Source organism: Peromyscus leucopus, chromosome 3 (genome assembly GCF_004664715.2).
Source record: "Peromyscus leucopus breed LL Stock chromosome 3, UCI_PerLeu_2.1, whole genome shotgun sequence".
NCBI classification, from domain to species: Eukaryota; Metazoa; Chordata; class Mammalia; order Rodentia; family Cricetidae; genus Peromyscus; species Peromyscus leucopus.
Genome location: NC_051065.1, coordinates 62192092 through 62210456, shown reverse-complemented (window position 1 = coordinate 62210456; position 18365 = coordinate 62192092). Strand labels below are relative to the sequence as shown.

At 45.4% G+C, this 18365-nt stretch overlaps 1 pseudogene; it reads right to left on the bottom strand.

Moving 5' to 3' along the window:
- Window positions 1–431: 431 nt before the first annotated feature.
- LOC114700128 lies at window positions 432–15161 on the bottom strand (annotated as a pseudogene).
- Window positions 15162–18365: the final 3204 nt, after the last annotated feature.

The window sequence follows — 18365 nt, the reverse complement described above, 5'->3', positions numbered from 1 at the left end:
AAACACAAGGTCAGGTAAGTGTAGAAGGGATCCCAAGGAAAGAGAAGGGGGAAGGGAATTTAAGAAAGTCTAGCAGTGGAGCTGGAGAGAAGCTCACTGGTTAGCTGTGGGCGCTGCTCTTCCAGAGGACTGGAGTTGGGCTCCCAGCACCCACAGCAGGTGGCTCACAACCCCCTGTAACTCCAGCTCCAGGGGATCCAGTGCCCCCTTAACTCCACGGGCACCTGCACGCTCATGTGCATGTGCCCACATGTATGCATGTATGCATACAATAAACATAAAAAGTAAATCTTGAAACTAGAAAGGGGACAAAGAAGAAGGGAAAGGATCCAGGAGTACAGCAGCTAGCACAGAGGAAGCAGAGGAAGCGCACACAGGACAGGCGCCCCTGAGGAGGAGGAGGAGCGCCAAAGCAGGGAAGGACAAAGGCCCCAAACTGAAGGAAGAAATGTCAAAAAAACCCCTAGGAAATAAACTCAACTTATCGTCTCTCATTATGTTTTACAAAAATCTACAAGTAATACATTTGTACAGGGGGAAAAAACCAATAGTAAATGGACGTGTAAGAGCAATAATGTAAACTTGCTCTTTTCCTCCCATGATATTAGGATGACAGCCATTTCAACGCATGATTCTGATGTCAAGGCAGCTTTTGTTCACTGGCCAGAGCTTGCCAGTTAAATTAAAACCCCCAGTCTCTGATAGTTCTAATGGTTCTTGACAAAACTTTTGAGGTTCTCAAGAAAGGTGATTTATTCTTGGTGCTCTAGGGCTCTACTGAGCTCCACCAACTCATCCACAAAAGTGCTGTTCTCCCATCAGTCTGCAAGGAAATCCATCAGGTCATGCAAGGCCCAGTCCAGGGAGTCTGCGTTGAGTGTGTAATTGAGTAATATCCTTCCACTGAGAGTCACGGGGCCTGGAAGCCAACTTTCTTGATAGAGAAAATAAGTATCACTCTTGGCCTCTTCTTGTCCCATCTCTCATCAGGATAGTGACAGTCCAATACAAGGGACTTCTTACCATCACTCTTTTGAACTTAAACCACAACGTTGCTAGTTAATGGTAGCTCCAGCTCCTCTTCAGCCTTCTGCCCTTGTGAGGTCTCTTTCTCACCATCAAATGTTGGAGAGATGCTGTTGTTGATGTTGAAAGTGACTATGATCTTTTCTCCAGCAACTTTGCCCAATAATTTAGCCTTTGTCCTGTTCACTTCCAGCTCCCAATCTCAGACATCTTAGGAAAGGACTTACGCTTCTGGGTTTTCTTTTCTTCCTTAATTCCATCAGTCAAGAATTCAACAAAGGCTTTTGTTAATGCAAGAAATCCACGGAGTCTGCTTAAAGGGCAAAGGAATTTATTAGGGAGGAAGACTCACTCCAGCATGGGAGATTGATCGTAGGGTCCTGGAAGGCCGAGGTACAGTCCAACACTGGTCTTCAGCCTGGGTCTGTCTCCACATCCAAACCCACGAGGGGGAGATGTAATTACCTGCTACATCCCTAGGGGCGGTGCTTCAAGGTCATAGATGGACCAGCTACCCTCTACACTTTTGTCTCCTTCAGTGTACAGAGCACCACAGCCATTCACACAGGGTGCCAGGGGCTCCGGGTGGCCGAAGCACCACGCCGAAGCACCGGTGTGCTGAGCAGCCCTAAGGGCCAGAGGCCCAGCCAGGGCGCGGGCTGCTGTTGCTGCCAGAGTGGCACAGCTGGGACCGTGGCATGGAGGCCCATGGCTGCAGCGCCCAGGGCATGGGGCGCACCCTGAAAAACATTTAAATGAACATGTTGCAAGACAACACATGGGAACACTGAGCCATAAAGATCAACACCAAAGCATAGGCTAGTCGAGTGGCAGGACTTTAAGGGGACATTTTCAGAAACTGATTATACAAACTTAAAAAGAGTCATTATCAGAGTTTTCAACAGCAATGCTTCATACACAAGATAACATGGTTAAGGCACTTGGAGGAGATAGAACCAAAGGTCATCCCCTCCTCCTCCTTCTCCTCCACCTCCTCCCCCTTCTCCCCTTCTATTGAGACAAAGTCTTCCTCTGTAGACTTGTTGCCCTAGAATTTGCTGTGTACCTCAGGCCTCAAACTTGTAGTGATCCTCACACTTCTGCCTCCTAAGGCCTGGGATTACAGGCCTGCACTGCCATACCCAGCTCTGGTGATTTCATACAGACTTAAAAAACTTCCTTTAAACATAAAGAACATACTTGGTGTCTCAGTTTACTTTTCTGTTTCTGTGATAAAATGCCCTCACCCATGTTTGGGTTTATGGTTCCCGGGGGATAAGAGCCATCAGGGTGGCGGGGCGTGTTCTCAAGTGTCAGGCATGGCCACAGGAGCAGGGAGCTGAGAGCTCACATCTTCCTCCCCAGGCACAAAGCAGAGAGAGCAAATGCCAAGTAGGGCAAGGCCTGAAGCTCTCAAAACTGCCCCAGTGACATCCTTCCTCTAGCAAGGCTTCACTTCCTAAACCTCTCCAAATAGTGCCATCAGCTGGGACCCAGTGTCCAAATACCAGAGTCTAGGGGGGACATTTCTCACCCAAGCCACCTCACTCGGATTGTTTCTTTTGTTTGCATCTGGGATGGAAGCCAGGCCTTGTGCATGCTGAAGCATACTTTATCCAAAATGAAAATGCACATCCTGTCTGCATGGGCAAATTGGAGAGCTGGTGTTCCCTGCTCTGTTTAAGGAATCTACTAAAAATTAGGCTTCAGAGGAATGAGCCTGAACATGTGGACTAAAGTTGAGTAATAGAGGATCACTTGTAAAACTAAGAGAGGGGAAGGTTTGAAAGGCGAGACTGTGTGATCCAGTGATATGGTCTGAGCATTACTAAGGGAGAATGGAGACGGGTGTGTGAACCTGGCAAATGATGCAGTCCCGGGGGTGGAGCCATCCAGGCAAGTGCTCTGCCTCTGAGCTCCACCCACATCCCTCACTGCTTGTTTTCAGTTTTCATATTTAACCTGTGTGTTTGAAAAGTTGTCCTGAGATAGTCGGGGTAAACGAATGAGTCATTATGGGATGTTTCCCTTCCCTCCCTCCTTTCCCCTTATCTTAGCATGGAAGGAAGAAGACACAAGTAGAGTACAGAAACATTGAATAAAAGCCTGACTGTTCTCTGTGAACTCAAGACAGACAAATGGACAGTTGTGCGGGTCTGTCTTCTGTGGCTAAGAAGGCAATACTACAGCCCACGGGGCCTTTAAAGAAAACAAGTTTATGTTGGCTCATGGTTCTGGCCAAGGCCAAGGGGCCACATCTGGTGGTAGCTGTCTTGCTGGCAGTGTCCTGAGGCCATGTGAGCATCATGTGGCAAATTGGGGACTGAGTGTGTGTCTCTTTGGAAACCACTCACAGGACTGAATTTGAGATGGAAAATGAGGGGTGGACTTTTCCAACAGCGTTTTCCTCTAATGTGGTCTCTTGGGTGGGAAATGGAGCCCTGACTTCCATGTAATGAACTTTTAGGAGCTCAGAGAAGAGCTAGTTTAAAACTCAAACCAAGGAAACCAGATCAAAACACAACAGAACATAGCAATACCTTCATCAGAATTCTGCAAAAGTTTGGTTGCTAATTCTGCCCCTCATTGTGGTGGAAAAGAAACCCCTTGGCTTTCTGAGTCCAGTTGATACTGAGTTCCCACAGTAAAGGCCTCCATCCTCGGTGACCACCCAGTATGCATCCCTCAACTGTAGCCCCTCCCCACTACTACGGTCAGCAGGTGGAAGAGAGAGCCTGCTGCACTGGTGCTGGGGGGGGGGGGCTGCCGCACTGGTGCGGGGACCGTGAACCCACCGAAGCCTGCGAGGTGAAAGGCAAGGTGGGAAAGAAAACAAGACACCAAAGGACAGCCACTTAGTGTCTGTGTTTTGGGTCGTGATTGTACACAAGCTATCTTAACGAGGTAAACAAATAATCGACAGCTTAAGAGTTAAGAGTTGAGCCAGACGGACACCACGGTAGAAACTTGTTATTCCACCCTCAGGAGATGGAAGCAAGAGTTCCAGGTCATCCTCCACAGTATAATGAGTCTGAGGCCAGCCTGAGCTATGTGAAACACTGTTTAAATAGATAAAGGAGATAAGAACAGTGAACCAAAGGCTCTGATTAGAACAAAGAAACAGCAACGACAAATATCTGTGTCCAGCTGCTCTCAGAACAGCTGCCTTAACCCTGCCATTTACTCTGAGCCTCCTGGGTTTGCCTTTGTGTCTCTTACTCTGGCCTTCTCAAGGGAAGGGCCCCGCCCGTCACAACTGACCCTACTGCCCAGTCCAATAGCTAGTAATTTTGTGGGAGAGGGGAGGCTTCAGCGCCGCAACATTTAAAGGGTTAAGCACTGAGACTCAGCTCTCTCAGGGCTCCACAGGTGTTCAGGTGAGACAGGTTGCTGCTCAAAGCTTTCCCAGTCAGTGGCTCAGGGCAAAGCTGAAGCTGGGGCAGTTTCTAGGGAGAGTGGATTTGAAATTCTGGAAGGCAGTGGATTTTACAGACTCATTACAGTGCTCCTAGTCATCAGAGCAGGGCCCAACCTGAGCTCTGGGCTCAGCATTCATGTAGAGTAGCTCTCAACTGCCAATACCTACAGTTCCAGGAAGAGGGAACACCTCTGGTCTCCAAGTACACCCGCATGTGCACACGTGCACACACAAACAATTGAAAATAAAATAACTCTAAAAAAAAGAAGAAAGACTTGGGCATGAATACTACTATAGGGCAAAGAGGAGCCTGAATGCAGTGGGAAGTACTTTCCTGGTACCTCCCCGCTTCCTTTACAGTCTTCCTGCAGCAAGTCAGACTGACAGTCAGCTTTGCGGGAGGAGGCAGCTGTTCACCCAGAGTCAATAACGACTCTGCAGCCAAATCTTTTTTTTAATTTAATTAAAAAAAAATTCTTCGAAAATTTCATTCATGTATGTAGAATATCTTGATCATATTCACCATTCATTCCCTTCCAATTCACCCCAGGACCCCCTCCCAACTTCATGTCCTCCTTTTAAAACTATATATTTATTACACAATATTTATTATAGATTTACTTTAACCCACCAAGTCCAGTTAGTGCTACTCATATGCACATGGGTTTAGGGCCATCCTCTGGGGATTAGGGAACCTACCAGTAACCACCCTCAAAGAAAATAACGCTTCCTCTGCAGCAGCCATCAACTCTCAACACCTTCTCAATGTGGGGTGGAGCTTGGGAACGCCTCTCTTCTGCACCCTGGACTTTTTAACTGGCTTGATCTTGTGAAGACCTTGTTTAGGTAACCACAGCTGCTATGAGTTCATGCATGCAAGAGCCATGTTATGTTCAGCAGGCAGCATTTCACAGCCCTCTTCCCCATCCTCTGGTTCTAATATTCTTTCTGCCCCCTCTTCTGAGATGTTCTTTGATCCTTGTGTGTGTGATATATAAATGCTCCATCAAAGGCTGAGCATTCAAAGTCACTTATTCTCAACACTTGAAACAGCAATGCATCTTTGGATTAACCACTGCCCACTACATAAAGAAGCTTCTCTGACCACAAATGAGAAAAGCACACACCTGTAGATATACATAGTTACATTTAGAAGTCAGTTTGGCAACATGGTCTTTTAGAAAAAACAGTATCAGTAGGTTCTCCCCATTGGCCTATGATTTCCCTAGCCATTGGTTTAAAACATGTTTACAGTACCAGGTGTGAATTCCTTCCTGTGGAACAAGCCTCAAATCAGGACAGAACAACAACAAAAATGAAAATTACAGACCAATCTCCCTGATGAACATAGATGTAAAAATTCTTAATAAAATACTGATAAACCAAATTCAAAGTTGTATCAAAAAGATCATTTATCATTACTGGGTTGGTTTATTCCAGTGATACAGGGATAGTTCAACATATGTAAATCAATAAATGTTATCCCTAACATAAATAGATTCAAAGACAGAGACCACATGATCTTTTCTTTAGATAAAGAAAAAAAAAACTGGCAAAATCCAACACCCCTTACGGTAACAGTCATGGAGAGGCTAGGAATAGAAGGAGCTTTCCTCACCATAATAAAGAGACTGAATACAACAAGCCTGTATCCAGCAACATACTAAATGGAGAAAAGCTCTGAGCACTCCTACTTAAGATCAGGAATAAGACAAAGGTGTTCACTCTCTCCACTTCTATTCAGTACATGCTTGGACTCAGCCAGAGCAATAAGACAAAACAAGGAAACAAGATGAGCACAAATAGGAAAAGAAGCCAAAGTGTCCCTATTAGTATATGATATGATTCTATTCATAAGAGAACCTACAGCAGTGGTTCCCAACATTCCTAGTGCTATGACCTTTATAACAGTTCCTTATATTCTAGTGACGACCCCCCCAAGCCATAAAATTATTTTCATTCCTACTTCATCACTGTAATTTTGTAACTGTTATGAATTGTAATGTAAATGTCTGATATGCAGCATGGTCTTAGGCAACCCCTATGAAAGGATCATCAACCCCCCAAAGAGGTCACGACCAATAGTTTGAGAACCACTATTTTAATTCTCCAGCACTCTTAGAACTAATAAATACTTTCAGCAAAGAGTCAAAATACAAAGTGAACACACAAAAATTAGTAGCAGGTTCCCTATATACCAACGAAGAGCATACAATGAAAGAGGCCAGGGCAATAATCCCATTCACCATAGGAATCCATCCCTGAATACCTGGTATTAAACTTTACCAAGGAAATTAAAGACTTCTACAGTGAAAACTTTAAGAGACCACTGAAAAGGGAAAGACATCTGTTTTAGGGTTTCTGTTGCTGTAATAAAACATCATGACCAAAAACACCTCAAGGAGGAAAGGGTTTATTTCATTTTATAACTCACATCACACTCTATCACTGAAGGAAGTCAAGGCAGGAGCTTAGAGGCAAGAACCAAAGCAGAAACCATGGAGGAACACTGCTCACTGGCTGGCTCTCCATGGCTTGCTCAGCCTGCTTTCTTTACCATCCAGGACCTCCTGCCCAGAGGTTATGCCACTCTATAGTGGGCTGGCCTTGCCACATAATTACTCAAGAAAAGCCCTATAGACTTGCCTACAGGCCAATCTTATGAAGACTTTAAAAAAATAGATTCCCTCTTCCCGGGTAAGTCTAGGTTTATGTTAAGTTGACAAGAACTAACCAGCACAAAATCCATGCTCATGGAATGGAAGACTCAATATTGTGAAAACAGCCTTCCCAGCAACAGCAGTCGACAGATTCAGTGCACTCCTAATCAAGATTCTAGGGACATTCTTCACAGACAGAACAATAATCTCAGTACATCCCTCTGTCCCCACACTATGACATGCTTATAAGTCACATAAGCAGATGGACTGTGATTTGCGACCTCACTTGTCATGTGATTTTTTTTTTTTTTTTTGAGTTTCATTAACCTAGCTCTTTTCCAAAGTGGCTGGTTTAACCTGACAGAGACACTCTCTCATGACACGCTCCATAGTGACATGCTTCCCCATGCATCATAAATAGTTTTCTCCTGTATTGCCCCCGTGGAGGAAGTTTTTGAGAACACGTTAGATGTTTTAAAATCAGGGTGTGTGTGTGTGAGATGATTCTCTTTGTTCTCTGCTGACAAGACTTTGAGAATCATGGTAGTTCCATGAGACCATGGCTTTGGATCAAGTGTGGCCACCTCTCCGGTCACTCTCTGTCCTCACTCTGAGCTTCATCATCTCCACAGGGAGCTGTACCTTGCTGCCTCGGCCTTGTTTACATGAACTGTGTCTTTCATTACTTTTCTAGCTAGTTATTGTCACATGAGTATTCCTTTCCTAGTCACTTTATGGAATTACCTTATTCATTCTAAGAGTTTTTAGACAATTTCAATTAACTGGCAGGTGACCATATCAAATAGGAAATCTTGACCCTTCGTGTGTTTAATTCTTGGTCTATCCAGTATCAAATGAGACTGCCTCTCTCATTTCAGTGACTTTGTCAGGACCTTTTGTTATGTGGGAGAAATGCCATCCAAGTGTTATTTTACTATGTTTTTGTTTGCTTTGTTATTTGTAGATTATGAATCTACATCATGTTCAGACGGTGGTCTGCAGCCTGGCCCCAGCACACATGTACAGTGTGTAGTTTGTAGATTGTGAATCTACATCATGTGCAGACGGAGGTCTGCAGACTGGCCCCAGCACACATGTACAGCGTGGAATATTGTGAATGACAGCAGTGAGTCATGAAGGACTCAAAGAGGAGGCTGGGGGGAGCTCACTACCACCCTCAGGGTGTGGGAATACGAGGTCAAAAGGAAGAGAGAAGGGCTTTGTACTCAAAGGTCTCTTGAGAAGCTTGGGTAGGATCCCTGTGGTAAAAGGCAGGCAGTGGCAGAGCCTGGGCACATCCTGTGCAGTGTCTGGAGCCGGGCGACTGGTCAGTTTGTCACCCCAGCAGAGCACAGAATCACCTGGTAGGAGAGTCTCAGTGGTGGACTGACCGTCTAGGGCCTGTGTCCTGTGAGCACTAGGGGTTGTCTTGATTGATGTGGATACAGGAAGACCCAGCCTGAGAGTGGTCAGCCCTGTTCCCAGGCTTTGGGCCCTGGACCGTGTAACCGCAGAGGAAGCCAGCTGAGCACTAAGCATGCATGTACTCATTGCTCTCCACTCTTGACTGTGACGCGTTGTCAACAGCTGCTTCAGGTTCCTGCCACGTTAACTTCCCCACAGTGACTCCCTATACCTTGCAATTGTGAGCTGAAATACTCACGCCCTTTCTCCCTGGAGTTGCTTCTTGTCAGGGTGTTTTATTGCAGCAGCAGAAGTGAGACCAGGACACTTCCGGTCAAGGCTCCATCCCTTATCTTATGTGTTAAGGAGAGAGGAGTGTTTTCCCCATGAGATGGGCTTTGGGAGTGTTGTCCAGAGCTGGAGGTGTGAGGAAGGTGCTGTTCGGTACACTCTGGGGTGTGACAGTTGAGGCACATAGAATCACATGAGTTAGCTGGAGAGTTTCCATCATCAGAGTTTCTAACCCTCTAAGGCATTCCATGTGCACAGAGAATATCAGCACTGCATTGAGACAACTTCATCAAAGTCACTCTCCCACCATATGCCCCAAGAGGTTGGTACTGTAAATGCTAGGTGTGCCCCCAGGGCTAGCTAAGTACCCACTGTTCCAGCTACCAGGAACATGGGCCATGAGTATGGCTGCTGAGGCGCTCATCTGAACTGTCCTCTGATGCATTGTCACAGTTCTTGTAGCTATGACAAAATACATGAGCTGAAACAACTTAGAGGAGGAAGGTTTACTTTGGCTCACAGTCACTGTGCTGGGAAGACATGGTGGAGGAGCATAGGTCACATTGCACCCGCAGTCAGAGAGGATGAGTGCTGGTAGTCAAGATGCTTTCTTCTTTGTTCCCACGTGTGTGTGTTTGTGTTGGTGTATACATATTTGTGAGGGTCTGCGCACAGCTGCAGGCTGGAGTGCATGTATGTGTGTATATGTGTGTTCTATCACTTTTCACCTTGTTATTTGAGACAGGGCCTTTCACTGGTCCTAGAGCTCACTGATTGGTTAGGCTAACTGGCCAATTAAACCATCTATAGCTCTCTGTACTGCCCCCAGTGCTGGGCTTACAGACTCCCACCACCATGCTGGCCTTTATATATATATATCCAGTCTCAGGTCTTTGTGCTTACGCAGAGTGTTTTACTGACTGAACCACCTCTCCAGTCTGGGACTCCAGCCCATGGGATGGTGCTACACACATGCAGGGTGGTCCCTCCTTAATTAAAACTGTCTGGAAATTCCTATACAGTTATACTCAGAACTGTGTCTCCTAGGTTATTCTAACCTAGCCCAGGTGACAATGAAGAGGAGCCATCACATTTGGAAACCACCTTTGTGCCTCTTCTCCTGTGAATGGACAGGTGATGTACCTCCTGTCATGTGTGAATTATACAATAATTCTCCTTAAGGCAGCTATGTGGAGCTGCTCTAAACATCCTTGCCCGAGTCTCATGTAAATGTCTTCTTGTAATGAGTCTTTCTCTGGCCTGCTAGCCAGCTCCCAAATAACCACACAGAGACTTATTATTAATTATGAATGCTTAACCAATAGCTTAGGCTTGTTTCTAACTAGCTCTTATAACTTAAATTAACCCATTTCTATATATCTATGTGTTGCCCTGAGTCTCATTTACCTCATTTATGTACTGTCTATCCTACTTTCCTGCTTCCTCCATGTATCCTCTTGTCTTTGTCCTTCTTCCCAGCATCCTCGGTGCCTGGAAATCCTGCCTAGCTATTGGCCATTCAGCGTTTTATTAAACCAATCTGAGTGACACATTTTCACAGTGTACAAAAAGATTATTCCACAGCATTTTCCCCTTTTTGTTTAAATAAAAAGGAAAGGTTCTAACTCTAACATAGTGAAACTACATACAATAAGAAAAATTCTCAGGTATTATCTAAATATAAAGGGAAGGTATCAACTTTAACAAATGAAACTATATATAAAAAGAACAATTATCAAGTAAGAATTACTTTCATAATGTCCAGTACATTTGTATTTGGCATATTAGGAGAATATTATCTAACTTATCTTGATATATTTAAAGTTTTTTTTTTTTTTTTTTTGGTTTTTTGAGACAGGGTTTCTCTGTGTAGCTTTGTGCCTTTCCTGGAACTCACTTGATAGTCCAGGCTGGCCTCGAAGTCACAGAGATCTGCCTGCCTCTGCCTCCCGAGTGCTGGGATTAAAGGCGTGCACCACCACCACCCGGCATATTTAAAGTTTTATACCTGAACCATTTTCTATCATAACTTGTATTACCATCCTAAAACTATCTTTTTAGACCTAAAAACATCTTCTTAGATAAACAACTTAAGCTTTTATGTTTCTCAACCTTATAAACTTTATATCTCTTATGTAAGTTTCTTTTCTGAATTTGGTAACAAAGAAAACTGTGAAACTGTAACTATCTAGTCTTCAATCTCCATCAGAGACCCAAGAAGGGTAAAACATTACCTGAGTAAACAGGAAGTGTAGAGAAGGCAACTTCCAAAACTAAGAAACAACAGAAACATCTAGCTGCCTGGACAGTCACCCCAAGGTTCCTCTGTAATGTTGGGGTATCAGTCTTTGATCTATTGCCCTAGAATATCTGACAGACTTTTCTGAGAATCAGGAATTCTGAGGGACTGCCTACCTTGTTTTGGCAAAGTTAGGCAGTCACTTTTGTGTGTATGTCCTGTTTGTCCAGTATGGACAGCATACTGTCAGCAGTTGACACAAGTGCAGTTTCTTGCCCAAATGGATAGCTTTACTACATTGAAAGCAAACTCCATATGGAGGTTCTTTGATGCCTGTCATCCTTTTTCAAAGTAAATTGGTGCTACCAGGATCAGACATGTCCCACTGTCATGAAAAGCCTCATCTTATTAAAACATTTTAAATGCTATATTCTGTAGGTCTTTAAAGTGCTTGAATATCTAAAGTATATCTTTGTATGACCTTGAAAACATACCTATCATGACTATAAGTTTGATTGTTATAGATAACTATTAATCTGTATTTCTTTATAATCCTAAATAGTTTTCAAGGACTAAAACTTTACATTACATTTTTAAATGGGCTGCATAGGTACAATATCTTAAACAAGAATAGAAACATATATACACTATGACAGAACCTTAAATTTGCATCATATACAAAAATCCATACCAGTGTAAAATATTTGAGACTAGTGGTTGTTCAAAAGTAGACTCAACAATCTACTCTTTTATCTCATCATTTCTATACTACATTCCTCCTTTTTCTCTTCAGAAAGAGATTTCTGATTTAATCCTTTGTTCATTTTGTTTTCTGACCATGGCCAATAACAATTTGTAACCAACCCCCCTACATAATGACAAACATCCATAACCCATGAATGACCAAAATCCACCCACCCCATCTTATGGGAATGTGGGCATCGTGTTCTCTAGACTGCTTCCTGTTGTCTGGGGGCACTAGAACCTTTAAGGAACCCTGAAAAAAAGTAAGATAATGGTCAAATCCTCTGGGAGGTAGCTGTTGTCCAATCTTGGTGTGATGGGATAATACAAGGCTTATCTAAAGTTCTGGGTAAGTAGTCTGTGAGGCTGGAGCATCTCTGCCTGCAGTCTTGAAGCTGTTCAGGATGCAGAACTTTGAGGAAACTGCACCAGAGGTATTCTGAGAGGCTGGATCACCTGGGCCACCCATTTTTATTGGTATCTTGTCCCCTTTCTCTGAAAACACACAAACTTCTAAAGGTAACATGCATATTTGCATTAACACAAGTATGAAATGTGCGATATGCACAAGTCAGTTAATGGTGATTTTTTTTTGTTCTATATTGAGCAGGTAAAAGGCATCTGTCAACTTTATAAGTTCATTTGGACTGCATAATCAAACTATAATATAAATCTCTATCCATGCCAAATGAAAGGATGGCATGTAATAAGTCACGAGAACTCTGTAGCCAACAAGATTTATCATGTCTCATCTCATCTCTGAGCTGTTCTCATGTTGGGGGATCAGTGTATACGTCACCTGTCCTGTAGTCTTTCTTGATTTCTTCCCCATGTCTGTAGCCAAGATACTCAGGAGTCAAATCTGATCTCCATCAACCTTGAATGAAGCCAGAGCCTTTTGTTTTCTGTGGAAACAAAAGCATAACCTCTCCTCTAAGGCAACCCATTTTTCATTCTGAACTTCCATTATGAAGCCAAGACATCTCTAAAGTATATAGGCTGGTTTAATTCAGCAGTCCCTTTCACAATCCCATGTCTCTCAGCAGCTGTTGTCTGTTCATTAGCATTCACAAAATTCAAAATTAACAAAGTACCACATAAGGTCCAAACTCCCTGTATTATATTTTCCGTCCGTCCGTACGTTGCTTATTTTTTATACTATTTTATTTTTTCTTTAAAGACTTTATTATTTATGAACTATTTTTTCTATGACTATCTATACTCATTTTCTTTTCTTTTTTAAGCTTATACACATTTTTAAAACACACTGTAACCTTTTTAGAGTTTTTTTCCTGTCTGGATCTGCTTTACTCTGTATCTGTAACCTTTTCTGTCTGCATGAGCAAAATCTTAAACTGATGCTCAGCTTAGTTCATAGGGTGCTGGTGGCTCAAGCCTGCAGGCAGTGTCCAGGAGACACATCTCTATACCTTGGCTGCATGAGAGACAACAGGACTAGGAAATCACATTTGGCTCCTTTTTTTAAAGATTTCTCAGCTCTTACATGGAAGTACATGACCCCATGTTGGATGCCATTTGTAGTAAGTCTTTCTTTGTCCTACCAGCCAGTTCCTAAATAACGACGCAGAGAGTTATTATTTGTAGTAAGTCTTTCTTTGTCCTACCATCCAGTTCCTAAATAACGACGCAGAGAGTTATTATTATTTAGGAAAGTTCAGCTAATAGCTTAGGCTTGTTTCTAAATAGCTCTTAGAACCATTAATCTGTGTACTGCCATCTATTTTACTTTCCTACTTCCTCCATGTTTTCTGAGTCTCTGCCCTTCTTCCAGCATCCTCTGTGCCTGAAAATCCTGCCTAGCTATTGGCTCTTCAGCCTTTTATTAAACCAATCTGAGTGACATTTCTTCAGTGTACAAAAAGATTATTCCACAACACCTTCCCATTTTCTTGAGTGAATACCTAGAGAAGGAGTTGCTGGGTCTTTGAGTGGGTAAATGTTGTACACACCTGTCCAGACTCCTAAGCCCGTGTTCTTAGAGGAGGAACTCAGGCTATCTTCTCCCGCTGGGTTTTTCCTTAGGTGAAGTTCCAAATGAGTCAAATGATGCATGTTGGGAAACCACTTACCTTAAACAACACAGTTCAATAGGTATCCAGGCCTCCATCTTCAACTCTGGCCAGAGGAAGAATAACGGTGTAGAAGCTTGGGATTAAATGAGACCAGAGTTCAAGTCTAGGCTTGTAACACAGTAACAGGGTGGCTTTGAATGAGTTACCTAGCTGTCCTGTGCCCAAGTGTTCCCATCTATAAAATGGAGTTCATAGTAGCCCCCACCATTCCTCAGTTTAAAGCTTTTCTTGCCTCCCCATTGCCCACCAGACAAAATCCAAACTTCTTAGTTCAAAAACTTTTAAGTATTTATTTTACTATTTTTAATTGTGTTTGTGTGTGTGCTAGTACGTGTGAACATGTGAGTGCAATACCCACAGAAGCCAGGAGCACATGATCCCCTGGAGCTGGACTTACAGGCCGTTGTAAGCTGCCACCTGATATGGGTGCTAGAAACAGATTTCAGGTCCTCTGTGAGAGCAGCAAGTGCCCTGAACTGCTGAGCTCCTGGCCAGCCTCCTGATGCCCCACCCCCTTGTGTGGGGTTACAGAGACCTCCACCCCTCCCCACAAACAGCTGCTCTGCTGGAGCATCTCTGCCTGTCTCCACCCTGAACCCAACTGCCCTTCACTTTAATGACCTTCTCCCCAGAGGCTTGCGAGGCAATGCCACTTCCTTTGTTTTATTTTGTTTGGGCTTTTTTGAGATAGAATTTCATGTAGCACAGGCTAGACTTGAACTCAATATGCACTCAAAGCTGGCCTTGAACTCCCGATCCTCCTGTCTCCACCTCCCACATGCGGAGACCACAGGCATCCAGTATCACTTTCTCTGACATACAGGGGGACTGAGGGACTTGCCCAGTGCCTCATGCTACGGTGGGTGATAGCCAGCCTCACATCTGCCTTTTTCCCGTGCCAAACCAAAGTGGCTTCAGTTTCCACAGCATTCCATGCTATTTTACCTGTAGTTTCTTGGTCTATATACTGTTATTCCTGGGGGCTTTTAGAAAATTCTGGGCGAGTGGATTTGGCAAAAGCAAAGTAGAGGCGGAGTTAAGGAGGCTGAAAGCAGGGATGTGTAAGTAGGGAGCTGTGTTCTGGAGAGGGTTTGAGCAACGCTGAGACTGCTCCCCAGCCCCCCTTTCCTGTGGGTGAGTCTATGGCTTTCACCTTGGGATCCTGAGAGCAAAGGTTGTGGTTTCTGTAATTCAGACTGAGGTTGAAAAGTGCTAACGGCAGGTCTGCATCTCATGGACGCAAATCCTCTCTTGTCTGGAATGGCACTGTCGTCATGGTGACGCATGATCACCAGGGATCTGCTGGGGCTAAGAACAACGCATCCTCTATTGATCCGCAAGACTTTCTCTACCCTCCGCTATCAAGATTTCCCTTAGACAGTACGCAGAGAGCCGTGGCCGGTGACGTGACGATGACGCTCACCACAAGCCACACATCTGCGTAATGGGGACCAACAGAAGAAAGCGGGGAGAGTTCTACTGAGTGAAGCTGCTTTTCTATTTAATTTTTAGTTTTTAAATTTTTATTGATAACTTCATAATGCATATAATGTATTTTTAGCAAATCTACCCTCCAATTCACTCCCTTCCCATTCCTTCCCTAACCCCTTTTCTTTACCAACTTCATGTGTTATTCTTTTTTTTTTAAATAAACACACTGGGTCCACTTAGTGCGGCCTGTGTGTGCATGGTGTGGAGACGTCCACTGGAGCATGCCTAGCCTCTCGGCGGCTGTATCCCTAAAGAAGACCAATTCTCCCTTCCATATCAACTATTAATTGCCAACAGCTTCTCGGCTAGGGGTGGGACCTGATGAGCCCTCCCCATCCATGTTGGAATTTTGGCTGTCTTGATCGTGAGCAGGTCCTGTGCATGCAGTCATCGCTGGTATGAGTTCATGTGGGCAGCTGGACTGTCGTGTGCAGCACATAGGGTTTCACTGGAGACGTCTGTTACCGCTGCCTCTTATGACCTTTCTGCAACAGGGCTAATAGTTTGCTACAGCACCAGGATGCGGGAATCTGGAGCCCTTGCTCTGCTGAGTGCCATCACCAGCTCAGTTGAACTAACATAACTGGTTCATCTTCCTGCCCTGACCTTGAGTTTGATTTCTTGAGAGCTTGTCCCTCCCACTACCTGTGAGTAGTGCTCTGATGAGATGTCCCCAGGGTTTCGTTCGTGGTTTATTCCAAGTACTAATTATTGAGCTTGATCCTTTCAGACTTTGTTCAGGTCTCCATGACGCAGTCTCAGTGCTGAGCATTAGTAATTGTGGCTGCCGACCTTCACAGTGCCCTTCTTCCCTCCATGAACCGCTTACTCTGCGAAGGCACCACCTTCATTCAGCCTGCAAACCTGCAAAATTCATACTCCAACCACCTGCCGCAGGCTACACGCTGTACTTGATACTGGAGCACTAGACAAAACAGACAACTCTGTCCTTGTGGGCTTGAGACCTTTTGTGGAGCAGACAGCCAGCAAAATATGTATGAAAGTTACATGGTGTGTTAGGAGATGACAGATGCAATGGGGGAAAAGCAAAAGATAGATGGAGGTGCCAGGAAAGGGGATTTCTATTTTTAAATAACAGTCTGGGAGGGCTTACTAGGGGAAACCTTTGAGAGGAGCTGAGGAAAGAGGAAGGTAAGTCATCCAGGCAGCTAGAAAAAGAAGAGAATGGGCAGGGACCATTAGCAAAGGTCCTGAGAGGGGACAAGGGCGTGATGCTGCAGGAGTGGAGGCAAGGAGGGGTTAGGCAGTGAAAGGCTGGCAGAGCCGTGGGGAGGCCACGGTGGAGGGCCGGGCGATGGCTCAGTTTGCAAAGGGATTGTGGTACAGGCATGAGGACCCAGTTCACTCCGCAGAAGCTGCATTAAACAAAACACAGCAAAGGGACAACAAACCGGGCACAATGCATGTAATTCTAGTGCCAGGGGGGTAAAGACGGGCAGACACACCCCTGGGGCTCACGGCCGCTAGCCTATCCTAATTTGTAAGCCCCTAGTCTGGTGAAAGACCCTGGTCAAAAATACAAGCTGATGGTTCCTGAGGAGTGACACTCTGGCCTCCACTTGCACACACACACACACACACACACACACACACACACACACACACACACACACACAGAGAGAGAGAGAGAGTTATATGGAGACCCCAGTTTTACGAGTGGGGCAGGGAGCCTTTTAGTAGGGGTTGGCAGAGATCAGTCTAACTGTTGTGGGTTGGTCGTGTGGGGGCACCGTGAGAACGGAAACTGGTCTTTAGACAGCAGCTTATCCAGCTTGGACTGAACAGCCACAGCAGGAGGGGGGGGGAGTGTAGACCTGGAGACCTCTGGACAGCAGGACCCCTGAGTCTGCAGATAGGTGGACGGGAGCATGAAGGAGGAAAACAGTCAGGACAACTTGGATTGGACTCGAGGGACAGAAAGAATGCCCAGCTCCAGGCAACAGGAGAGCCCCCAGGCAGAATGGTCTGCTGGAGCTCAGGATTGCAAGACGCCCAAGGGAGATGGCAAGAAGACGTTTAGGAGCTGCCACTCAGGAGGACGGGAAGGAGGCCCAGGTTGGAGCCATAACTGTGGGTGTCAGGGGTGGCAGGAGTCCATGTAAAGAACAGGACTGTGGGTGAGACCAGCTGTCAATGCTTCTGGGGCCCAGCCAATCAGGGCTGGAGGGCTGGCAGGCTGGTTTAGCCACAAAGCAGCCATGACATTTTGTTGCATGGGCAGGAAGTCCTACTGGAGCAGGCACTGGCGAGGAAAAGCAGGAAGGAAGTGAGAGGCGGGCAGGCTAGACAGGCTTCGCAGGGCTTTGCTGTGAAGGAGAGCAGAGAAGGGACCGGGGGCCAAGGGGATGTGGAGTCGGGAGAGGGAAGGAGGAGGAAGGAGCAGCATCGGAGCCGATGGGAACAGCCAGAAGACAAACCTGTCAGCACGTTAGGCTTCCTGTCCCGACTAGAAAGCCCTCAAGGGGCTTCCAGGGCACAGGGAGGGTAGAGTGCCATCACATTGGAGGAGGGGACACAGATGTGTGCTCTGCCGGAAGAGCAGCAACAGTGGCCTGTGTGGTAGAACAGGGGCATCTAGGATAAAGGAGAGGGTCCTGCAAGGCCACCTGGGTGCTTTGCTGAGCCAAAGGGCAAAGTCTTTTCTTCGCACAGGGGTTGTGTGAGGGGTGGCCAGAAAAATATGTCATTTCTGATTATCTCAGTTGTTGGAGAAATAGGAAGGTTGTAAGTTAGGAGGGAGGGAGACAGGAGTTTGTAAAAGTCATCATGTGGATAGGGACTGGGGAGTCTGCTGTGGTCACAAGGAACATAGGGGCCACTTGGCTTTGGAGTCAGTATCCTAAAGCAGGACCCTGAGCTGATGGTACAGTCCCTGCTGGGCCTTGGGTCTCTGCTTCTAGCCAGCAGAACAGCTTGAAATCTTGGCTGTGCCCCATTCTTGAGTGGTTGCAGTCACAGTGTTCAGTCTCTGGAGTCCA